The sequence below is a fragment of the Hyaena hyaena genome, unplaced genomic scaffold (assembly GCF_003009895.1).
Source record: "Hyaena hyaena isolate Hyena2069 unplaced genomic scaffold, ASM300989v1 scaffold_499, whole genome shotgun sequence".
Lineage (NCBI taxonomy): Eukaryota > Metazoa > Chordata > Mammalia > Carnivora > Hyaenidae > Hyaena > Hyaena hyaena.
In genome coordinates, this window is record NW_024081129.1 from 654,221 (window position 1) to 680,454 (window position 26,234).

Here is a 26,234-nt window from a genome sequence, read left to right on the forward strand (position 1 = left end):
GGTTGTTTTGAAGATTGAGTGAGATGATGTATAAGAACATAACTGATACTTTGTAAAGCATTGTAAAAACAGAAGTTATTAGTATATGGATCGAGAATAGAAGCCTTGATACAAACAGCGAATTAGTGCCAATTGCTGTCATTGGGTGTTTGAAATGCAGGGAGTGGGGCGTGTAAATGAGTCGGTACCTGCTGAATGCATTAATGAGCAAACCCGTATGACATTTAGTAGAAACTAAATGTTAATTTATTTCTGTTTAAGTTTTATTGTTCCCAGGAGCTTTATGTCAAGTTAGTGCCTTTACTTTTTTTTTTTTTTTTTTTTTACAAATAGTTTATTGTCAAATTAGTTTCTACATAACACTCAGTGCTCATCCCCAAAGTGCCCTCCTTCATGCCCATCCCCCCCTCCCCCCCACATCCATCAGTCCTCAGTTTTTGTCAGCATTCAAGAGTCTCTCATGGTTTGCCTCTCTCCCTTTCCCCCACCATTTCCACCCTTCTTCTCCCCCTTGGTCCTCTGTCAAGTTCCTCCTAATCCTCCTATACGTGCAAACATATGGTATTTGTCCTTCTCTGCCTGACTTATTTCGCTCAGCATAACACCCTCAAGGTCCATCCATGTTGCTACACATGGCCAGATTTCATTGTTTCTCATTGCCATGTAGTATTCCATGGTATAGATAAACCACATCTTCTTGATCCATTCATCTGTTGATGGACACTTAGGCTCTTTCCATGTTTTAGCTATTGTGGAGAGTGCTGCTATGAACATTGGGGTACATGTGCTCCTATGCCTCAGCATTTCTGTATCCCTTGGGTAAATTCCTAGCAGTGCTATTGCTGGGTCATAAGGGAGTTCTATTGTTAGTTTCCTGAGGAACCTCCACACTGTTTTCCAGAGGGGCTGTACCAGTTTACATTCCCACCAACAGTGTAGGAGGGTGCCCGTTTCTCCACATCCTCGCCAGCATCTAGAGTTCTCTGATTTGCTCATTTTAGCCACTCTGACTGGCGTGAGGTGGTATCTCAGTGTGGTTTTGATTTGTATTTCCCTGATGAGGAGGGATGCTGAGCATCGTTTCATGTGTCTGTTGGCCATCTGGATGTCCTCTTTGGAGAAGTGTCTGTTCATGTCTTCTGCCCATTTCTTCACTGGGTTGTTTGTTTTTCGGGCGTGGAGTTTGGTGAGTTCCTTATAGATTCTGGATATTAACCCTTTATCTGATATGTCATTTGCAACTATCTTTTCCCATTCCGTTGGTTGCCTATTAATTTTCTGGGTTGTTTCCTTAAGTTAGTGCCTTTACTTTTAATCTTCTTACAATTACCTAGGAGAATAAATGAAACTTTCCTTCCACTGGGGGTGTTTAAATGAAGTGTCCCACTTAAAAACGCAACCGTATAAAACGCAATCCTGCTCTCACCTGAGGAATGCCACAGCGAAGTGAATTTCACTTGTTTTATGAAATCATTCTTCATGCGCTGTCTTTTATTTAAAACAAGGCAGTAGGACATCATGGTCAGAGGGTAGACTCTGGCTCTAGAATCCACCTGGTGTGCATTTCAGCTTCCATATTTACCAGCTCTATCACTCTGGACAAGATACTGACTTGCTGTTTCTCACTTCCTTCATAAAATTGGGATAATAAGAGTTCATGCCATTTTGTTAATGGCTTTTTTAAAAAATATTTATTTTTAGAGAGGGAGAGCAAGTAGGGGAGGGGAGGGAGAGGGGGACAGGATCTGAAGCAGGCTCTGTGCTGACAGCAGAGGGCCTTGATGTGGGGCTTGAACTCATGAACCACAAGATCATGACCTAAGCTGAAGTCAGATGTTCAACCGATGAGCCATATGGGTGCCCCTTTAATGGCTTTTTTAAGAATTAAATGTGACAGTGGATGTAAAATGAGTCAGAATAGTGCTTGGCATATAGTAAGAGCTCACTAAGTACAGGCATACCTCAGAGATACTGCGGGTTCAGTTCCAGACCACCACAAATAGAGTGAATATTGCAAGAAAGTGAGTCAAATGAGCTTTTTGGTGTCCCAGTGCACGTGAAAGTTGGTTTTACAGTAAGTATGCTGTAGTCTATTAATTGTGAAATAATTTTACATCTAAAAACCCCATAATGTACATACTTTAATTTTTTTTCAATGTTTATTTATTTTTGAGAGACAGAGACAGAGCACAAGCAGGGGAGGGGCAGAAAGCGAGGGAGACACAGAGTCCGAAGCAAGCTCCAGGCTCTGAGCTGTCAGCACAGAGCCCCGTACAGGACTCAAACTCAGAAACCATGAGATTGTTGTCCTGAGCCAAAGTCAGATGCTTAACTGACTGAGTCACCCACTCACCCCAATAATGTACATACTTTAATTTAAAAACACCTTATAGGGCTCCTGAGTGGCTTAGTTGGTTAAGTGTCTGACTCTTGATTTCAGCTCAGGTCATGGTCTCATGGTCATGAGATCGAGCCCCAAATTAGGCTCTACATTGGCACTGTGAAGCTTGCTTGAGATTCTTTCTTCCTCCCTCTCTCTGCCCCTCCCCTGCTTGCACACACTTGTGCTTTCTTTTTCTCTCTCTCTCAAAAAGTAAAAAGAAAAAACCCTTTATGACTAAAAAATGCTAACCATCACCCGAGCTTTCAGTGAGTCGTTATCACTAATCACGTATTGCCATAATAAATAGGGTAATAATGAAAAAGCTCAAAATAATTGCAAAATTTACCAAAATATGACACAGAGACACAAAGCAAACACACACTGTTGGAAAAATGGCGCTGACAGTCTTGCTCGATGCAGGGTTGCCACAAGCCATTAATTTGTTAAAAGAATGTAAAATCTGTGAAGTGCAATAAAGCAAAATGTAATAAAATGAGGCTTGCTGTCTTGATATTAGTACTTATGACCATCACTATGCTAAGCATGGGGCTAAGAATCTAAAAGGCCTGATCTGTGTGTTAAGAAAGCAAAATGAGCAGATTCTGTCCAGGGATGCCTGAGTGGCTCAGTCTGTTAAGCATCTGACTTTAGGCTCAAGTTATGATCTAAAGGTTCATGAGGTTGAGTCCCACATTGGGCTCTCGGCTATCAGCACAGAGCCTGCTTCAGATCCTCTGTCCCCCTCCCCTTCTCTGCCCCTCCCCCACTGGTACTCTCTCCCTATCTCAAAGTAAATAAATAAACTTAGAAGTGTTCTGCCCCGAGTGACGTGGGAAGAAAGTGTTGGAGGCACCCAGGGGTAAAATGGAATGGGGAAATGCTTAAGAATTAAAACTGTTGCTTAAGTTTAAGAAAACCTTCAACAGGCCCCCAAGACCTGCCTTATGCTCTGCATATCCTTCTATGTCTAAGAAACCCTAAACTGCACAAGTGATGAGTGGTGAGGCCTGGTTTTGACCCTCCAAAATCTGTCTTTTTCTGTGGTAGGCCATCACCAAGCCTGTTCTGTGGCAATATCTGGCAGCCCAATGGCACAGCAAGGAAGGGAGCACAGCAGTAGCCCTGTTATAGCAAGTGTTTTGTCACTGCTAACAGCTGTGTTCTGTTACTGTCGTGAGTGATACGTTTTGAACGTGAACTTGGGTATCTGCTCACTTGATGCATGGTGGTACATGCTGTCCTCGGGCACTTATGCTGATATATCCTGCCTACCTTGTGTGCAAACTCCCAGGGCTAAAATGAGACCAGAGGTAGTGGGTCTGCAGTTGTTGGCTCCTCTGGATCTCAGGAGAGGACCCCTCAGTTCACACAGGCTGTTGAAAATATTACAACTCAGATGTACCTTTTTTTTTAAAAAAAAGTATTTTGAGAGAGAAAGAGTAGGGCAGGGACAGAGAGAGAGGGAGACAGAGGGTCTGAAGTGGGCTCTGTGCCGACAGCAGAGAGCCCCATATGGGGCTGGAACGCCAGAACTGTGAGATCACAACCTAAGCCCAAGTTGGACACTTAACCGACTGATCCACCCAAGTGCCCCTCAGATGCACCTTCTTGAGGAACGAGGGAGATGGAGCAGAATTGCATCCATACAAAAAAAAAAAAAAGAATTGCATCCATACACAATACAGAAATCCCTTGGTCTTGCATGTATTTATGTATCGTTTGTTTGCTTGTTCAGTGGGGAAAGAAAATGAAAGTAATGAATTCCAATCATTGTTCTCATCAATCTTTGTGCCCTGAACCGTCTTTGGGCTGGCCTTTCTCTTACTTTCCTGCCTGATAGTCCAGGCTCAGAACTTACCAATATTCATGGGGTGGAGAATTCACAACTTCTAAGCTGTGGTTTTCACCACCAGCAAAGAATCTGGAAGGACCACCTCACTGTGGGGAACTGGAATTAACTGTATAGGAAACCTGACACTCTCCACAGATAACTTTATCTTTGGAGTTTCTCTGTGGACCTTTTTTTTAAATTAAAAATTTAAAAAAATATTAAGACAGAAACAGTATGAGTGGGGGAGGGTCAGAGAGCTAGGGAAACACAGAATTCAAAGCAGGCTCTGGACATGGGGCTCAAACCCACAAACCATGAGACCATGACCCCAGCCTGAAGTTGGACACCTCACCGACTGAGCCACCCAGTCGCCCCTCTGTGGACCTTTTCTTAAAGATCTGAGAATGCTGTCCTTAAACTGGGGTCCAATTACAAAGAGAACTCACATTTTTTCTTTTATTCTCTTAGCATAGCTGAGATCAAGTAAAATTTTCTAAGAATATTATAAATATTAATTTATAAATGAAGGGAAGTCAGCTTCTCCTTGTGGTGGGAAAAAGACAGTGGTAATTCCTCTCTGAGAAAACAAGTACAGAACTGGGTAAAATTGTTGAAAATAACCATTGAAGGGGACTAGAAATTGACCAAAGGCAGGCAACTAAATGAGAACAATTTATCCTTGAAAGTAAGAGAATATGGGACACCTGGGTGGCTCAGTCAGTTAAATGTCTGACTTTGGCTCATGTTGTGACCTCACAGTTTGTGAGTTTGAGCCTGGCATCAGGCTCTCTGCTGTCAGTACAGAGCCCGGTTCAGATCCTTTGTTCCCAGCTCTCTCTGCCCCTCCCTGTGCACACATGAGCTCTTTCTCTCTCAAAAATAAGAAACATAAAAAAAAAGAAAATGAGAGAATTTTAGGCAAGAGCAGCATGCTTATGTGGCCCTCTTGTCTGAGGCTACCTCCAGACCCCTAAGGTTGCTAGATAAAAGTCAAGATGCCCAGTTAAGTTTGAATTCAGATAAACAGCAAATACTTTTTAAGTATAAGCATGTCCAAAATATTGCATGAGACATATACTAAAAAATTATTCATTATTTAGTTGAATTTCAAATTTAACTGGACATCCTGTATTCTTATTTTTTAAAGTTTATTTATTTACTTTGAAAGAGAGAGTGGAGGAGGGGCAGAGAGAGAGGCAAGAGAGAGAATTCCAAGCAGGCTCCACACTATCACACCATCAGCATGGAGACTGATGTGGGGCTTGAACTCACAAACTATGAAGTCATGACTTGAGCTGAAATCAAGAGTCAGAGGCTCAACTGACTGAGGCACTCAGGTGCTTCTCCTGTATTTTTATTTTCTTTTGCTAAGTCAGGCAACTTCTCCCTTCTGTCCAGATCATCTCCCACCCTGACAGTGGAATCAAGAATATGTGGCTGGACAGGAAAACCAATAGCTCTACTGCCAGAGAGGGTGGGCTTGATTTGGGGTGGGAAGTGGGGGGTGCAAACCTGTGGATTTGTTGGCTAACTGTGATTAACTTGGTTGGGAACAGGAAAAATCATCTTTCCTAATGTGACATTGCAGTTTTTGGGGTGCGTGGTAAGCCAGGCAGACACTTGAGGAGTTGCAGAAATGAGATCAGCTCTTTGGACATCCCTGGCTGAGTAGAAAACCACACAGATGCATGCAGGAAACCTGAGAGAGCTGAGGGGAAAATAAATCCCAAGGAAGACTTAACTGATGGAAAATTTGAATACATTCCCAGACGTATCAATCAATAGAAGTTGGAAGCTTTTTGGGCATAAGATGTTTGAGTCTAACCTCTCCTCAAAGTCTTGACTGATCCATGAAGCTATGTAGACACAGGGGAAACTACTAAAAGGCCATAGTAAAAAATACAAATAAAAATTTTAAAAATCTGTCCAGAAATATCAGTGACTGCACACCACAGGGGAGACAGGTTTTATAGTGTAAGCCCAGGCAAGTTACAAAGAAAAGGGAAAAAAATCCTCAGGAATATGAAACAGAATTCAAGTCATTACAACATATTATGTAACAGGTCTGGTTTTCAACTCCAAATTATGATACATACAAGGAAGCAGGAAGGTGCGATCAATATTCAGGAAGAAAGCAATCAAGAGAAACTATTTCTAAATGGGCCCAAAGACCTCTAAGCACCCATTATAAATATGTTAAAAAATTAAAGGAAATTATGTTTAATTATCTTAAAAATTGGCAATGAAAACAAGAAATTGCCAAAGAAAAATGGAAACTATAAAGTATATAAAAACAAAATGCTATCCAGCAGTAAAAAGTAAAATTACCAAATGAAGAATTCAGCAGATAGGTTCAACAGCAGATTTGAGATGGCAGAGGAAGGAATAACTAATCCTGAGGACAGAAGTTATCCAACAGACAACAGTTATCCAATTCAGAGAACCAAGAGAAGAAATGAGATTGAAGGACAGAGGCTCAGAGACCTGAGGACTAATATCAAGATAAGTCTCTAATATTTGTGATAGGAATCAGAGGAGAGGAGAGAGAAAGGGGGGTGGGGAAGGAAGCAACAGTGACCCCAAACTCCCCAAATTTGATGAAAACCTCTAACCTTCAGATTCAAAAGAAAATTCCATTAAGGATAAACACAAAGAGAAACACACCTAGTCACATCATAGTATAACTGTGAAAAGACATAAAGAAGCATGTATTGAAAGCAGCAATGAGAAAAACAATGTGGATAGTGTCAGAATATAAAGGAGCCTAGGAGGCAGTGGAATGATGAATTAAAATGCAGAGAGGAAAAAGAGTATCATTCAAGAATTCTCCACCCAACCAAATCATTGTTTAGAAAATGAGAGTGAAATAGACTTTCCAAATTAACAAACATTGAGAACATACCTGGCCTATAAGATATACTGAAGGAAGTCCTTCAGGATGAAAGGAAGTGACAGTAGATAGTAACTCAGTTCCACCAGAAGGAATGAAGAGCACAGGAAATGATAAAGATGTGGGTCAATAGAAAAGACTGTATATATAAAGTTCTTTCTCCTCCTCTCTTTATTTCTCTAAAAAGCATACCACTGTTGAAAGTAATAAATGTAAGACTGATTTTGGTTTATAAAATAAGTAGATTTAATACTTATGATGATAATAGTTTAGAAGACAGAGGAGGAAATGGAGCTTACTGGATCAAAGTTTCTATATTTTATCAAAATTAAGTCAGTTTTGGGGTACCTTGCTGGCTCAGTCAGTAGATCGCATGACCCTTCCTCTACAGGTTGTGAATTCATGCCCCACATTGAATGTAGAGATTAGTTAAAAAAAAAATAATAACATCTTAAACAAAATTAAGTCAGTATTAACCTGAAGTAGATTGTGATGGATTAATTGTACATAGTAATTCTAAGATAACTAAAAACAATAAAACAAACAAATAAAATGCAAACCGAAACTAAGCTTAAAAATTAGTAGAGGAATTAGGGGCGCCTGGGTGGCTTAGTCGGTTGAGCGTCCGACTTTCGCTTAGGTCATGATCTCGCGGTTCGTGGGTTCGAGCCCCGCGTCGGGCTCTGTGCTGACTGCCAGCTCAGAGCCTGGAGCCTGTTTCAGTCTGTAACTCCCTCTCTCTCTGACCCTCCCCTGCTCACGCTGTCTCTCTCTCTCTCTCCTAGAAATAAATAAAAACATTTAAAAAAAATTAGTAGAGGAATTAAAGCATTATATTAGAAAATACATATTTAATAGAAAGGAAGGCAGTAAAAAGGAATATAATAGGACAAGACATGTATAGAAAACAAATGGCAAAATGTCAGACATCAGTCCAGCTACATCAACAGTTATATTAAAAGGCAGAGATCATGAAACTGGATAAAAAGAAAGATCCTACTATGTGCTGTGTATAAGAGATACAGGTTTGTTTAAAGACACAAAATAGGTTGAAAATTAAGGGGTGGAAAAGGTACAACTTGCAAGAGTAGCCATAAGAGTGCTGGAGTGACTATATAAATTTCAGACAAAATAGGCTTTTTGACAAAGAGTATTACTAGAAAGAATGAGGAATATTTCTTAATCATAAAGGGTCAATACATCAGGAAGCTCTAATATTTATAAATGATTATATATTTAACAACATCCTCAAAATATATGATATACTAGGACAGAATAGAAAGGAGAAATGGACAGTCCAGCAATTAGGCTTGGAGATTTCAGTAGTTCTCCCTAATTAATAAAATTACTAGACAGAAAATCAGAAAGAATGTATAAGAAAATCACTGTCAACTTGGCCTGATGTATATAGAATACATCCAACCATAGCATAATATGCCTTCTTGTTATTATTGTGTGTCTTGTCATTTTTGATTGAATACTGGACATTTTGTATTAAAGAATAGTAGAGCCTGAGGTAGATAGGATCTATGCCTGGAAGTGGCCATGGCTCTTCTCAGTGTTTCATGAGAGGAGACTGAGCCAATGCAGCTTCGGTTTAAGCTGATTGTAGGTTTTGTTTTTGCTATAATTACCATTAATGCATCATGGTCTTTTAATTGCTTCAGGGATGGACTGCTGCCGCTGCCTTGTACTCAATGTGGATTCTAGGGTGCTGGTGGATTTTTCTGTGTTCCCAGTTCACCTGCAGATTTACGCAGTCCTGACTGCTTAAAGGGTCTTTCTCTGTGAGTCTTATCCTTCCCATGTTGTACCCTGCCAGTTGTTGGTTATTTTGTGGGATGCTAAATATGAGGGTGAAGCAGGGACTCTTCATTCTCTTCGTCAGTCTCACTGAGCCAGATCCTGGGTACCTGGGTTTGAAGAGTGGGCCTTTATTCAACATTCGTGTTCCCTTATATGGCAGCCAGTCTCTGTCTGACTAGTATCTATGGAGAACTTTGGGCAGTAGAGAGTTCCCTTCTCTCCCCTGACTGGTAGCTGACCTCTGTTTTGTGTCAACACAGAAGCAGCAGTGGACCTTTGTTTGAGATGAGTGACAGGCAAGTTGTCTTGTTCCTACACAGCCCAACCCCGGTATAGACTGCTAGCTCTTATTGCCAATGCAAGGTTGGTGGTGGGTTTGCCTGACTATACCCTCAGAAGTTTACCTTTGCCTGGGACTAGGTGAGAGAGGGAGGGTTTACTGCACCTTCACAAGTGATGTTGGCTTCTATCCCTGCCCAGCAGAGACAATGAATCTTTGCCTAGGCTCTGGGTATGGGAGCACTTCCCATCCCTTCCCTGTGACCCACAGTCCTTGGCTCCCAGTTCCAGAAAAGTCTCTCTTCACAAAGGGAAAGTGGGTGGGGCTCTGTGTGCTTGCTTACAGGGGCAGTGGGGAGGCGGGGTGACGGAGTGCAGACTTCTGGAGTCAGGAGCAACTAGGGATGTGAATGTCACTAGCCCACACCTGGCCTTGAAGAATTCCTTAAACTTTTATCCATTTTCTGTTTACCCTCTTTTAAGGCGGTTGCCTCCTTGGGCTGTGCTTTGCCACATGTGAAGCAGTTCAAGAATCTGGCCTCTCCTCAGGGCCTATCATCTGAAATTTAGTTCACCTGTCTGCCTTGCCGTTTCAGAGCTCTGGTGGGCTCAAGGCAAATCATGATCTTATTAATTATCCAGCTTTCTGTTGCTGTCAAGGTGGGTTCAAGGACAGTTCTTTTGCGACTTTCTGCATCTATGGGGAAGAGAAACAGGATCTATCTTGTTTCCAATTTTCTCTGTGAGTCTCATGTCCCAGAAATAGGTAATAACTCCTAGCTCTTTTTGGGGGAGAAGATGATCATTAACTCTCTATGCATCTGAAAAGAAATGGAAGCCATCAAGACTCCTCATCCTTCCTTAAGAGTTGAATGAAGAACTAGGGGCGCCTGGGTGGCTTAGTCGGTTGAGCGTCCGACTTTCGCTTAGGTCATGATCTCGCGGTTCGTGGGTTCGAGCCCCGCGTCGGGCTTTGTGCTGACTGCCAGCTCAGAGCCTGGCCCTGTGTCTCCCTCTCTCTCTCTGACCCTCCCCTGCTCACGCTTTCTCTCTCTCTCCTAGAAATAAATAAAAATATTAAAAAAAAAAGAGTTGAATGAAGAACTATACGGTCTATAGCTCATAGTCCCAAGTGTAAAATTTTTGTATCTCGATATTGAGTAAACAGTTGTTTTTATTTATTTATTTTATATATAGAGAGACAGGGAGCATGTGAGCAGGGGAGAGGGGAAGAGGGGGAGAGAGAGAATCCTAAGCAGGGTCTATGCCCAGGGTGGAGCCAAACACAGGGCTTAATCCCATGACCCTGGGATCATGACCTGAGCTGAAATCAAGAGTCAGATGCCCAGGTGCCCCTCAACAGTTATTTTTTAAAAAAGGGGATCATGAAAAAAAATGGGGGACTTGGTTGCAGATTTTGACTGGGTTTTGCTCAGAATAATTTCAGATTCTTAACAGTTGCTTAAATTATACCATGCTTTATTGTATAGAACATGTGGTTTGTTTAAAATGTTACAACTTTGTGTATGACTTAGGTATGTGTACAGTTAAGCATTTGGAAGAGATCGACTTTGGCCCATCGATGGAATTTTATTTGCTCTTCTCATCACATGACTTTAAAAATGAAATGAAGAGTTTCAGCTTTCACTTTTTAATTCCTTTGGCAAGATAACGGTGAAAAGAAATCCAAGGAGAGTAGGAAGCTGACATGTGAGATGCCAAGAAAATGGATTAACGAAAAAAAATAATCTGCTTTAAGGTGGAGTGATTCAAATATTAAGAAAATGATCTCATCCGTTTTGGTGAGAGAGACATTTTGGTGGTTTTAATTTCTCATAATAAAGAATGGGTACTCTGGGCACACAGGCTTGCTTAACGGATACCACCAGCAGTTCACAAGAACCTCTGACCCATTGGTAAAGCTTTAAATGTCTAGAGAAGGAATGGTAAACCAGCAAGGATATAAAAAATGCACAAAATTCATCCTTAGAAGGAAATACGTGGTTTAAATGCCTATAAGAACTTTGTGGGTATCTGAGACACCACAGCACAATGAGGCAACTGTTTTTGCAATTAAGAAAATATGGAACTTGGGTGCCTGGGTAGCTCTTTAGTTGAGCATCTGACTCGTGATTCAGCTCAAGTCACGATCCCAGGGTCATGGGATGGGGCCCAGTGTCAAGCTCCCTGCTGAGCATGGAGGCCAAGTTATATCTGCATAGGACTCTGCCTGCATGATGACTATTTAATGTTTAACTTGTGGCTTTATTTAGTTGTAGAATAACCACAATATGCACACAGGATCTTATTTTTAAAGTTTATTTGTTTATTTATTTATTTATTTAATTATTTAGAGAGAGAAAGGATCCCAAGCAGGCTCCCCACTATCAGCACAGAGCCCGAAGCGGGTCTGGAACTCACAAACAGTGAGATCATGACCTGCGCTGAAATCAAGAGTCAGAGGCTTAACCGACTGAACCACCCAGGTGCCCCAGGATCCTATTTTTAAAAGTATGTGTCTCTTTTACTCCCTAGGTTTTATGATATCATCTAATATTCCTACCTACAAAATTCTAAGATCCTCCTAGAATAGAATTACTTTTTGGTGACATGTAAAAATTATATGAAATTCAAATGTCGGCGTCCATAAATAAACTTTAATGGAATGCAGCCACCTCATTTGTCACATATCGTCTGTGTCTGCTTTTGCTCTACAGTGGCTCCACTGAGCAGTTATACCAGAGGCCATGGGCCCCCAAAACCTAAAATGTACACTCTGGTTCTTTACTAAGTTTGCTGACCTATACTACACTTCAGGATGCCTCAAACTTTAATGTGCATACCAATTACCCAGGGAATCTTACTAACACGCAGATTCTGATAACTTGAAAAGTGGTTGGTGAGAAGGAGCTCAGAAAGAGATACAACCTTCACCATCTTCTGTCCTGGAGCCTGCAGGCATCTTCCTTCTCACTTCTTGGGGTTTCTATTCCTTTCTTGGTCACCTGGACCCAGAGGAACGTGGGCCACAAAAAACAGAAGAGCAGCCAACAAGCAGCTGGCTCTGTCAGCTAAGCTAGTTGAGAGCCTGGGGCAGGATGGAGGGGGGGTGGGGAGGAGGCAGAGTGTGGAGGGAACCATAACCCACCCTGAGTATGCCCCCACCGGCTCCACCCGCTGTCTTCTCATCCACTCCCCTACTTGGCCTAAAATTCCCATCATTAAGTGTAGGTAAGTACAGAAGAGGCTTCCTTTTGTTTTGTTTCAGTAACACAGGCTGGAATGGTCAGGAGAACTGCCAGCTCTCTCTCTGCCTCTCTGGCTTCTCTTTCCCAACTTTTTGAACCTTGTCCTTCCCCTCTCATCCTTCTCCTCTCCTTACTCTGTACTCTCTTTCTGGGCAATGCCACCTGTTTCTATAGCTTCACTTGCTAACTTCCAAAATATTTCTTGTCTGGGCTTTCTTCTAAGTATGGGTTTGCCTGCTTAGAATTTCCACCTGGACACAGCACACTCAATTCCAATTTAATATTTCCCCCGAAGGAGCTCATGATCATCAACTCCAGACTGCTTGTCCTGTGGTGTTTTCTGTCCTAGTAAATGATGAGCACTGTCCCTATCATGAGACATGGGAGTCAGATTTGCCTCTCTTCCTTAACCCCCATGAGCTCATATTATGACCACATCCTAAATATTCCTGGGATCCATCCACTTCTTTCTTGCGGTTTCCATTCTCTCTCTCTCTTTTTTAAAGTTTGTTTGTTTGTTTGTTTAGAGAATCCCATGCTAACAGTGCAGAGCCTGATACAAAGCTCTCACACTATGAGATCGTGACCTGAGCTGAAATCAAGAGTCTGATGCTTGACAGACTGAGCCACCCGGCTGCCCCTTGTGGTCCCCATTCTAAGTCACTACCATTTGTCATCTGTTCATCTACAATAGCTTTATGAAGAATCCCTGTATTGTTGCCACGCTAAAATCAGTTGTCCTCACTGTGGCCAGAGTAATCTGCTTAAAACAAAATGCTATATCCTGCTTCCTCAGACCCCTCGTTATGGTCTCTATGCCCTGCTTATCTGGCCCCTTCCCATGTCTTTGGCTTCTCTTTGTGGACTTACTCTCTCACTTCCTGCATTCCAGCCATTTTTTGTTTTTCCCGTGTTGTTTTTCAGCCAAGTTGTTTAACGATGATGCCTGTAATTCTCCTTCTACCTGTCATAAAATGCCTTTTATTTCTAGTCTTAAAATTTGCTTTCCCTGCGAAGCCTTTCCTGAGCTACCGGATGAAGTCAGACATTCTGGGTATGGGTCCTCATAGCATCCAGCTATGTCCAGTGTCCCCTAAAAGACTGCAAGCCCTGTGAGGTCGCGGACTGTGGCTTTTCCACCACCACGTCCTAAGCACCTGGTGGAATGCCTGCCATCAATAACTATCCATGAATAAACGTCAAGAATATAGGCAACCAATTTGATTTGGATGCAAATCATGTGAATGTTTAGGATTCATAGAGTAGTTTCTAATATCTGTATCTTGTAGAGAATCCATTTGAATGCCTACTATTACTGTGGCCCCCTGTAGGGTTTCAGTGTTTCCCGTGAAAACCAGGGTGGTTGTCCAAAATTTTCCAGCAGGATGTCCGCTTCCTGCTTAGAGGTGTGATGTGCTGGCTCCAAGGGAAGAACAGTGTAAGAGAATTTCCAGATCCATGCACCCTTCACATTGTTGAGGGACTGAGTCCTCAGCTCTAGCTACCCTTCTAAATGAGGTTTGGAGACAACCTACATTCTCAGACACAATTCCACTGGACAGGCTTTCCTTTTAAGGGTCTTTGGGACTCAGTTTTCCTTCCCAGGGATTAGAGACCTTGTCTCGGGTTTCTTAGCTTCAGTAACCTTTGTGGTTCCATTCTGATGGAACATGATGGTAACTTCATACCCCCATGGGAGATGGCATTTATTGAGAATATACTGTGGCAGTAAATATTAATAATCTTTGGTGTTAGTAACATGTAAGGTATATTGGATGATTACTGCATTCTAATCACTTTATACCTATTTTTTTTAATGTTTATTTTGAGAGAGAGAGAGAGGAAGTGGGGGGCAGGGCAGAGAGGGAGAGAGAATCCCAAGCAGGCTTCATGCTATCAGCACAGAGCCTGACATGGGGCTTGATCCCACAGTGAGATCATGACCTGAGCCGAAATCAAGAGTAGGACTCTTTACCGACTAAGCTACCCAGGTGCCCCCAATCACTTTACACTTATTAATTCATATAATTGTCCTCCAACTACAGAAAATACATACCATGATTAATCCCATTTTCAGGTGAGGAAATTGAGGTTAATTTGCCCACAGACATATGGCTGTTATGTAGAGGAGCCTGGATTTGAAAGATTTGAGAATAACTTACTTTCCTGAGAGCAGGCAGGCTTGCACTATAGAGCAATGAGAGATCTATCAGGCTCTTCCTCTCATGCCACCCCTGGCTCAGCCCTTTATCCCTTACACTCTGAGCTCCTCAACACCCCACATCCTGTAGTTCACAGCCTGTGTGTTGTGTTCCAGGGTGAAAGTAGATCTCTGGCCCCAACACAGTACAGGTGGGCTGAGCATGGGTTTGTTTTATCCCATTTAGAAGATGAACAGGGCTTAATTGGAGGTGGGGGGGTGGGGGGTGGGAAGCTTAGTGCCTGAGGGTTGCAGGGGGCTGTGAGGTTCTCCCAAGTGGAATGAAGAGAGGTGTGGGGTTGGCAGGGGAGGGGCTTGGAGCACTCACTACCACCAAGATGAGAGAAATGATGGCATGAGGAACACACCAAGAGTGGAGGTAAAGGTCCCCAAGGTCCAACTTGGCCTGGAGGAAGTGGAGCGGCTGGAAGAGCCCCACTCCCCCCATTTTTTTTTTATGGATCCTGGCTTGGGTAGGTCACCACCTGGGCTCAGAGTATGCCCTTCCCTGTGACTCAACATCCCACACAACCTGGGTGGTTGAATGATATAAGATGTGTGGAGGGAGTAAGTAAATGGGATATTATTTGCATCTCAAGTGCCCTGGGGTAATTTAGTCTTTTTGCTGTAGACCTTGGTTACTCCCTGTCCTGTAGCTTAGCCCAGATGAGAAAAATCTCAGCTTTGATAGAGAACATGGCTGGATGGCAATTGCTGAGTAATCTTATATAATGAGAGAAGCAGGTCTTGTAAAATTGTTTTGAGAAAGCATTCTCTGAAGGATAAGACGTTTGCGATGGCAGTTATATGTCTAGACTCTGGAGTTATTGCTGAAGGTAACACTATTTTTTTTCCAGAGGCAGTAGTTACTAAATTTAGTTCAAAATATTTCATGTCAGTTCTACATAAAATGGGAAAATACAACCTTTGAATTCACCTGTAACACAACAGAATGTGATATGAACAACTGAGATCTTATTTCTATTTAGCTTTTTCTGGCCTGCGTGTCATTTCGATCAGACTGAGAATATGTCCATTGTAACTTCCTGGTGTTGAATTATCTTAGATCAGTGAAAACTGTACCTTTTAAAAGATATCTAGAGGACAGTCAAACATTCTTCAGTTTAGCACATTAAAAAAAAAGATGTCATTTTTTTTCACAAGGCAAGGTTTAAATAATAGATGGAGTTTTGGAAGATTACTTGAGGTCTTTGTGTTTTATCAGTTGAAACCCTTCCTATAAATATGAAATCTTAAACATATTTACAAAATATGATTTTTATTTATTTTTTAAGTGTTTAATTTTTATTTATTTTGAGAGATAGTGGGGATGGGGGCAGAGAGAGATGGAAAGAGAGTGAATCCCAAGCAGGCTCTACACTGTTGCTGAAGAGCCTGATGTGGGGCTCAAGCTCACGAACCACGAGATCATGACCTGAGCCAAAATCAAGAGTTGGACATTTAACTGACTGAGCCACCCAAGTGCCCCAGCAAAGTGTGATTTTTAAAGAAGTAAAATCATGATTCCTCAGGCAAAAATAACATGTGCTATTGATTTTACTTAGTTTATTAATTAATCAGGGGTCCTGTTAGATGTTAATACTGGTTGAAAGAACATTTAAGAGGCTAAGACATTTATAGACAACTTCATAAAGAATATTAGGGTAAGATTACTGAGTTAGTTATAAAACTTTAATGTATACCAGGCCACAAATCTTGGGGAGCTATTTGTTCTGTTGAACAGTTAACAAGTTCAAGAATTCTTGAGCCTTATGGGGTGCCTGGGTGGCTCAGTTGGTTAAGCGCCTGACTTCGGCTTAGGTCATGATCTCACGGTTCAAGGGTTCGAGCCCCGCATCGGGCTCTGTGCTGATAGCTAGCTCAGAGTCTGGAGCCTGTTTCAGGTTCTGTGTCTCCTTCTCTCTCTGACTACTCCCTTGCTCTCTCTTTCTCTCTCTCTCAGAAATAAATAAAAAACATTAAAAAAAATTAAAAAAAGAATTCTTGAGCCTTTTTTTTTTAATCAGCAGTAAACAGTACATTCCTGTATACAATTCTTGGGTGGCCAGTGCCCTTTCTGATTCTGAAAGTATGTGCTGTGCCCAGTTTTTGCCTTTTTTCCAACTTTCAGACGAATTTCCTGACGTGTTGTTTTGAAAGGACTGTTGGCTCAGTTCATTTCTGTGACCACAGAGCCTTTCTGTGACCTGAAAAAGTGGACCATTCCTGAACACTTTTCTGGGATCCCCAGCTTGGGTTATTGTCAATTCATCTGTAGAGGAGATGTATGCTTTCTTAGCTACAAAACAAGGCAAATATGATGGCAGACAGCCTTGTTAGCAGGACACCTTCACAAATGTTGCATCTTCCCAAGGAATTCTAGAATCTTGCTTTAGTGACCAGATGGATAACAGAAGCAAAAAGCTTCTAGCTCTTACTTTTGAGTGAGTTTCCACTTATTTCAGAGTAAGTAGTAATGGGGTCTTTATCAGAAGGCTTATGAAAGACACACTGATTATATAGCTTAGGGGTCAGGAACCTAGGCACTAGATTGAGAGAGGTCAGGTTTCCAGCATAGGTCTAGATGTTAACTCTCATCTTGGTCATCTCTTGAAACTCTCATGGCTTTACTCCTATGTGGCTTATTGTGAAGGTGATATAAGAGAGTGAAGGTAAGTCCTCACTATGAGGCCTTGGACATGGGTATTGCTCAGCAGTAAAAAATAAGTAATTAATTATATTACTGATTGGAGGTCGGATGCTATACTAGGTGAGTCTTGAGCATTTAGAGATGACACCTCTCTATTTAGAGATGACACCTATACTAGGTGAGTCTTGAGCATTTAGATATGTACTCCCGTCAGGGAGACAGATCTGTAATCAATAATTATGATGGAAAATATTGCTATTATAGATGGCTCTGGACGGAATGGCTCTGACAAAACCATTAGCTCCACCTAGCGGGAGGTGGTATAATGTTCCAGGAGATGACCTTCAAGATGGTCCTTGAAGGAGTGGGAACAGGGACCTCATCAGGGGTCCGCAAACTTCTTCTGTAAAGTGTACATTATTTTAGGCTTTGTGGGCTGTACGTGGCTGTCACAACTACTTTTCTCTGCCATCGTGGCCCAAATCAGCCATAGATGATGCGTGAACAAATGGGTGTTGCTCTGTTCCAACTAAATTTGATTTACAAAATCAGTGGCTGGCTGTGGCCTGTGAAAGGCTTTGATTTGTCAATTCCTGGCCTAGAGGATGAACTAAGGATTACAAATGATGAACTGTAGGTGGTGAGATCTGGGAGGGATAAAATTCTTTCCTGAGGTGATGGTGAAATTCTTGCAAAGGAAACTGACAGAAAGAAGGTGGGAGTAGTTTTCATGACCTTGAGTTTCAGCTGAAGCAGGTTCTTGTGATCCTCTCCCTACCTCATATATTCTTGGATTGTCCATTGTAGAGCACAGCTAGGGACACACCAAGCTTGTCCACAGGCATGAAAGGGCAGGACTCAGGAAGAAGTATCCGGGAGCTGATGGAAGAAGTTCTTGTTATCCATGGATCTGCTGGAGGGGCTGGTTATTACTCAAGAAAGAGGAAATGGATTGGAGGCCAGGAACTAGGAGCAAATTATTGACCATCAGAGCTGGGGTGGCTATTAGGAGGCAAAATCAACAAGAGTGTGCTGGAAGCACTGCTAGAGGGCAGTGGGGCAGCTGGACGTGTGGTCCATATGCTGAGGACCAGGTGAGCCTGCTCTTTTTTTTTTTTTTTATGTTTGTTTATTTTTGAAAGAGAGAAAGAGTATGAGTAGGTAAGGGGCAGAGTGAGAGAGGGGACATAAAATCTGAAGCAGATGAGCCTGCTCTTTAGGGGGCTGTGGTGCAGTTTGCCTGGGTCAGGGGGTATGTAGGATATGATCATTGCTATGATTCTAAGAGTTTACCAATTTAGGATCTGTGATTTATGTTCCAAAGCAACAGGATCCTCATTTGGTTTTATAAAACACATAAGCAATGCTTGCTAAGCATGGGTGATGTATGATAGAAGGCTGAAGAGTTCCAGTATAGTAGGAGGGGATGCATAGCTGGAAGAAAATACAAAAGAGAAGAATAGTATTTTTTTAACCAAAAACATTCTTATTTTAGCCTTCACAGATCAAACTGTTCTTCTTTTCACAAGATAATAATGATTAACTTACAAAAATGGGCATTTACAACGCATCTTCAGGGACAACTGTGTGGCTCAGTAGGTTAAGTGTCTGACTCTTGGTTTTGGCTCAGGTGATGATCTCACAGTTTCTGAGTTCAAGCCCCGTGTCAGACTCTGTGCTGGCAGTGTGGAGCCTGCTTGGGATTCTCTCTCTCTCTCTCTCTCTCTCTGTCCTTCCCCTGACCATACTCTCTCTCTCTTTCAAAACAAATAAACTTAAAAAAACCAAAACAATACATCTTCAAAACATTTTCCTTTACTGAGAAACTTAGCTTTACAGAATCCAAACATGAAAAGGTTAAAAAGAAATTTCTATTTTGTTGTCATTATAAGACAAAACAGAGTAAGCCAAGGAAATGCTTTTATATTTCAGGTCCTTCTCCTCCAGGAACCAGCACTGTTAAATTATTTCCATTTAGGGAAATCTGATCTAATTTAGTGATCCTTCTTCCTTCTGGTGTGATTTCAAAAGTCATCAAGCCCCAAAAGCATGCCAACAATTTCTTTATCACTCTTCATCACAGTGTGAATCGTTGATGCTATACGTTTGTCCACATGCTCTAGAGGCGGCCAATGCGATGGGTTAGTGGTAGCATTGCCCGCATGGCTACACCGGAAGTCAAGAGAGGAACAGTTTTTATGTGTTAGGAGGAGTCAAATCAGTATTTTGGAAAATATATTTACCAAAGGAGCATTCTAGGTAGAGAAGACTTTGGGGGTTTCAGTTGTTTAACATAAGTCGCTGATACCATGTGGCTATTAATGTGGTCTTTGTTCATTCCATGTGTAGTGCTGAGATAGTGTTGAAATTATGGGAGGTCTGAATTATTCTGTAGCCCGCATGGTTCAAAGCATATCTAGAGATTTTTATTTTTTGGTTCTGGGTGCTATATCTTAAAGGATAAACTTGGGTAAGAATATGTCAAGAGAAGGGTAGACAGGAAGCTGAGGAATATGTCAATGATGTGCTGCAAGTTTGGCCACTGTATAATTTATTGTACAAATTAGGGTGTGGGAGAGAATGAAAGAGGCTTATTGAGAAAGATAATCCAACATTTGGAAACAAAGCAAGAGAAGGATTCTGTGTTCTTTTCACATCATCCTGGGGTATTATTTATCAGGCCTGCCCAGGGATTACTTGAGCTCCTAGAGGGGTATACCTTTTGACTTTGCTCTCTATTATTTTTTTTAAATTAATTCATTTATTTTTAATGTTTATTCATTTTTGAGAGGGGGGGTAGAGAGAGAGAGCGCGCGCATGAGTGGGAGACACAGAATCTGAAGCAGCTCCAGGCTCTGAGCTGTAAGCACAGAACCTGACACGGTGCTCACGAACCACGAGATCATAACCCGAGCTGAAGTTGGATACTTATCCGACTGAGCCACCCAGGTACCCCTGCTCTCTGTTATTTGATTAGAGCCTGGACACTGCGAGGTCTACAAAATACACTTGTAGGAAAAACAACCCCAAAGTTTATTATTCAATTCTAGTTAGGATATTAACTAGTTTTAGATCTCCATTAGCAAACTTATTCTAGCATCATTTTTCCAGTTCCTCTACCTTGTTATTTGTTCCCTCCTTAATGAATAGTTTGAATAAAATATTCAATGCACATCCATTCTGTGCTAGTTTGGATGTCATATTTTAACTTTGTGAACTTCAAATTTTTAGAGGCGTAATTATTGTTCTAAAAAAACAAGTTAAGCATGGACTATCCTGGGAAAACCAGACTGTATAAAGAGATGTTTGAAGGAATTCAGAGTATTTATTCTGGAGAAAGTAGGGTGTAGGATGCTTGGCAGGGAATTAGAGTGATAAAATGTCATGCTGTGTGTGTATTTTGAAAACCTTAAAGGATAAAGATACAACCTGCATATATCTCCTGGAAGGGACAGGAAACCGTAGGCAGCAGGAAGGTAGTTCTTTGCGTGCTGAAACAGTCTGTGAGTGGGGCCCTAGTGCAAGTCTTTGGTGAGCAAGTCTATGGGAGCCCTTTTCTGTGAATCAGCCTCCTGACGCTAGTAGAAGCTGACACCTGATGGATGGAAACCAGTTCTGTCAAAGAGGCTCAGGGGGATTAGGTGTTTAATCCATAGTTGCAGAAGTTGGAATTCAGACCTTGGTTTCTATATTTCCAAGCCCCAGCTGGATTTTCATCTTAATTTTTCATGGTTGAGTTAGGGTTAGTGTGTCTGTACTCTGTTATGTATTGAGTTTTTCACTCACCAAATTGTCTAAACATATTTCCAAGCATTGATGCAGTCTATATGGTTGACATTCCTAAAGTGTGAGTTGATACCTTGTAATGTACATGGTCCTTACAAGTAAGGACCAGTTTTAGCTTTGTAAAAGAAATTGCTATTCAGAATATGAAATATCGGGACACCTGGGTGGCTCAGTCAGTTAAGCAACCAACTCTTGGTTTCAGCTCAGGTCATGATCTCGCAGTTTCATGAGTTTGTGCCCCGAGTCAGGCTCTGCATTGACAGCACGGAACCTGCTTGGGATTCTCTCTTTCTCTCTCTGCCCCTCCCCTACTTGTGATGTTGCTCAAGAAGAGCTAGCTCTCAAAAGAAATAAATAAACCTAAAAAAATGAAAAAGAATATTGAATATCATTGTCACTATATAGATATAGATATCTACCAGAATATTCACATGTATATATGTACATATATATTTAGTATGTGTGTGTGTGTGTGTGTGTGTGTGTGTATTTAATTTAGAAGTGTAAGTCCTGGGGTGCCTGGGTGGCTCAGTTAAGCATCCAACTTCAGCTCACGTTGTAATCTCACATTCTGTGAGTTTGAGCTCCATATCGGGCTCTGTGCTGATGGCTCAGAGCCTGAAGCCTGCTTTGGATTCTGTGTCTCCCTCTCCCTCTGCCATTCCCCCACTCACACTCTGTCTCTCAAAAATAAAATAAAAACGTTAAAAAAAATTAGAAAGGTAAATTCGGATTTTAAATGGATGGGAAACCTAAAACAAGTCTTTCAGCTAAAGGTGCTGTATATTGGTTATAAACCACTGAGACATACCCAGGGAAATATATTACTTCTTATAGCAGTTTTCAGTTTGATTTTAAGGAAAAACAATTAAAAATGGCTCAGTAAACTCTGAAAGGACTCTATTTTATGGATGATTGCACCACTAAATAAGAAACCATTACCTGTGAAATAGTCTAATTGAATTCCTGATGGCACGGGTCAGCTTTATTGTTTTTCAAAAGAAATCTACATTGAAGATAGATTGGAGCCTCAAAATGGTTCTTAAGCCCCTAAATATTTTTGCTTTATTGGATAGTGCATGTAAAACATTTGGAAAACTTAAATAATGTTTGTGAACTCAGATTAATAACAAAATACATTAAAATCTTTAAAAACTGTTTATTCATTTTTGAGAGTGAGATTCAGACAGGTTTTCCAGGTGGAAAACCATCTACCCCACAAGGGGTAGGTGGACCTCCCCCACAAGGCCACCCAGGACTCCTCCAGCAAGAAGTTCGAGGACGCCCTAAGCCTCATCCACAGCGCCTGGCAGAGGAGCGACAGCTTGTGCCGGGGCAGAGCCTCCCGGGACCCCTGGTGCTGAGGCCGGGCTGGCCGGCCCCCGGTGGGCCAGAAAAGGCGAGCGGTGGGGCACGCGCACTGGGTCGTCATGCTGCTCGGCCGGCTTCCACCCCTGTTCCACAGCCCCCTCCTGCTGTGGGGGACAGAACCACCGACCGGGGCTTGAGACAGGGTCTCTCCCCTTCCCAGGGGTCCAGAGTGGGTGGCCCGCACCCCCTTGGGCACCCTGCCCAGCCAGTGGTGCCCAGAGAGGGCTGGGGCAGAGGGTCTGAGCCCTATGGGCTCTGTGTATGCGGCACATCCCGATGTAACTGCATCTCTTCAGGATGACAGTGAGAATAGGATCAGCTCGGAGGGGAGCGGCAGCACTAAGAAGGCAGCAGCCCCCTCTTCCTCTCCTGGGGGAGGGGGCAGGGCGGAGACCCGGGCAGCCTTGTTCATTTTTGAACGTTGAGCCGGCCGCACTGGGAGGCCGGGCACTAAAGTCTCGGTGCATGTTTCCTCCACACTAACTCCGGCCCCCGGCGCACTGCTGCCTGCCTTGCCAGGGCCCACAGTGGGGGGCGGGGGGCAGGGGCCGGGGGCCAGGTTGGCCCTCTCTGGCTGCCCAGCGGCCCTGAATGTCCCCACGGCCCCCCGCCCCTGCCTCTCCCTGAACCGCAGCGGCCTGAGGCCCCAGGAGGCCCCAGGAAGCCCCAGGAAGCAAGCTTTCTCTGTTTGCAGGGAGCAAAGGGGAGGGAGGAGGGCTCAGGGAGGAACAGAGCCCACCAGCCTGGCGTCCCCGTGGGTGCCTCCTGACTATCCCCTGCTTGGCTGGAGCCGGGCCCTTCCGGAGAGTTCTGTCAGGGGCCTGCTGGGGGAAGGGGTCAGATGGTCTGGGTTTTGTTTGTTTGTTTTTTTAAATAAAATAGACACGTTATATTGCAAAAAAAAAAAAAAAAGAGAGAGAGAAGGAGAGAGAGATAATGAGTTGGGGAGGGGCAGACAGAGAGGTAGAGAGAGGATCCAAAGCAGGCTCCTTGCTGACAGCATAGACATGATGCCAGGCTTGAACTCATGAATCATGAGATCACAACCTAAGCTGAAGTTGGACACTCAACTGACTGAGCCATCCATGCCCCCCTACATTAAAATCTTTGAAATGATAGATTCATGGAGTCTTTAATTCACTTGCTTTATGATCAACCAGAAATTCCATTCTTACCCTTTTTCCTTATGTTCACTACCACCTGGTCTACTTCAACTGCCGTTGTGCTTCAGGTCTGTCCTTGGTTACTATGAAATGTAAAAGACATGAATGGCTTATAGTATCAATTCTCAAACTTAAAAAAGATTTTATTTTAAGTAATCACTACACCTAATGTGGGGCTGAAACTCACAACCCTGAGATCAAGAGTCACATGCTCTACCAACTGAGCCATCCAGGTGCCCCTCAAACTTAAAACAAACAAACAAACAAAAAAAAACCTGTTACCACCTTCCAGGGGCAAGTGATCTTATTGATAATAGGGGACTGTTTGGAAATGAACAAAATAATGCAAATGGTAGAAAAATTCACGCATAATGGACTTATTAAAGGGTTTGTTCCTTGTTAGGATTTGTGCTATATAAAATGCAAGTATCCAGAATTGTGGATGATTCTCTTTGTGGAAACAAAGAAAGACCTTGCATTTCAGGGTCTGTTTTCAGTTTAGAAGGAAGACTGTATCTTCCATCTCCTCAGTCTTATATCAGCAGGGACTGTGCTTTTTGAGTCCTTGGTTTGTTTATTTTTAAGTTTATTTATTTTGAGAGAGAAAGAGAGACAAAGGACAAGTGGGGGAGGAGCAGAGAGAGAGGAAAAAAGAGGGAGAATTCCAAGCAGGTTCTACACTGTCAGCGCAGAGCCCGATGCCATGAGATCATGACATGAGCCAAAACCAAGAGTTGGCTGCTTAACTTGACTGAGCCACCCAGGCACTCCCGAGTCCTTGGTTTAAAGCAACAAAGTGATCCCAGTGTTAGATCTGTTCAGTCAGAAAAGAAATCTTGGAAATGAAATGGAAAGGCCATTTGCTGTCCCAGGACAACAATTCCAGGGATGCTGATGGACAGCCTAGGACACAAGTCTGCTAGTGAGCTTAGCGTTAATGATTTGCCTTTTAAATATTTGGTGGGCCTGAATGGTTTGCATTCTGTTCTGTGATGACTTACCTATATGTGTATATTTGTGAGAGGAGGGACAGGCATCCAGGGAAGAAGGCAGAAGAGATGGGGGGATAAGGAGTTTCCAGGGAGGAAATCAGATCACTTGTCTGAAATAATTATTTTGTTCTTTTTTCCTCCTTTTTAAAAAAATTTGGTATTTATACATTTTTTTAAACTTATTCTATTTCGGAGGTAAATAACAGTAGAGGGAGAATTCCCCCCCCCCATCCCTGATAAAGAAATACCTCTGAGTTTCGTTAATGTCAAGAAAAAAATTGCTTTTGCTTTAAAGTCAAGATTCCTTGTCAAATGAAGGAATCATGGTTTATACAATAATTTGATAGTTATTTATTGAATGCTTCCAATATTGTAGGTGCTCTGTTAGGTGCTTAAAATATCCTATTGGGTCTAGTTTATAAAGAGATTTATATATGTGTGTGTGTGTGTGTGTATAAATATACATAAATTATGTAAATATTTATATAAGTATAATATACATTCCATGAAGTTGTGGGATCTAACGATTGTGGGATCAAGCCCCACATCGGGTCTGTCCTGGGCATGAAGACTGCCTGGGATGCATTCTCTCTCTTTCTCTCTCTCCCTCTGCTCCTCCCCCACTTGTGTGCTCTCTCTTTCAAATTAATACATCTCCTCATATTAAATCACTTTTACATTCTTGCAATGAAATTGATTTGACCAGTTAAAATTTTTTTATTATTTATTTTTAAGAGAGACAGAGTGCAAGTGGGGGAGGGGCAGAGGGAGAGAGGGAGACAAAGAATCCGAAGCAGCTACAGGCTCTGAGCTGTCAACACAGAGCCTGACATGGGGCTTGAACTCACAAACCATGAGATCATGACCTGAGCTGAAGTCAGATGCTTAACCAACTGAACCACACAAACGCCCTTTGATTTGGCCAATTAAAAAAAAAAAATTGTCCTTGATTTGATTTGGTATATATATATATATATATTTTAATAGTTTATGGTCAAGTTGGTTTCCATATAACACCCAGTGCTCATCCCCACAAGTGCCCTCCCCCATGCCCATCACCCCCTTGCCCCTCCCCCCTACACCCATCAGTCCTCAGTTTGTTCTCAGCATTTAAGAGTCTCTCATGGTTTGCCTCCCTCCATCTCCTCCACTATTTCCCCCCTTCTTCTCCCCCACGGTGCTCCACTAAGTTCCTCCTAATCCTCCTATATGTGCAAACATCTGGTATCTGTTCTTCTCTGCCTGACTTGTTTCGCTCAGCATAACACCCTCAAGGTCCATCCATGTTGCTACACATGGTCAGATTTCATTCTTTCTCATTGCCATGTAGTATTCCATGGTATAGATAAACCACATCTTCTTGATCCATTCGTCCGTGGATGGACACTTAGGCTCTTTCCATGTTTTGGCTATTGTTGAGAGTGCTGCTATGAACATTGGGGTCCATGTGCCCCTATGCATTAGCACTCCTGTATCCCTTGGGTAAATTCCTAGCAGTGGTATTGCTGGGTCATAGGGGAGTTCTATTGTTAATTTTTTGAGGAACCTCCACACTGTTTTCCAGAGGGGCTGTACCAGTTTACATTCCCACCAACAGTGTAGGAGGGTGCCCGTTTCTCCATATCCTCGTCAGCA

At 42.4% G+C, this 26,234-nt stretch overlaps 1 pseudogene; it reads right to left on the reverse strand.

Moving 5' to 3' along the window:
• Positions 1–19,208: 19,208 nt before the first annotated feature.
• Positions 19,209–22,505, reverse strand: LOC120246968 (annotated as a pseudogene).
• Between the last annotated feature and the right edge of the window lie 3,729 nt (positions 22,506–26,234).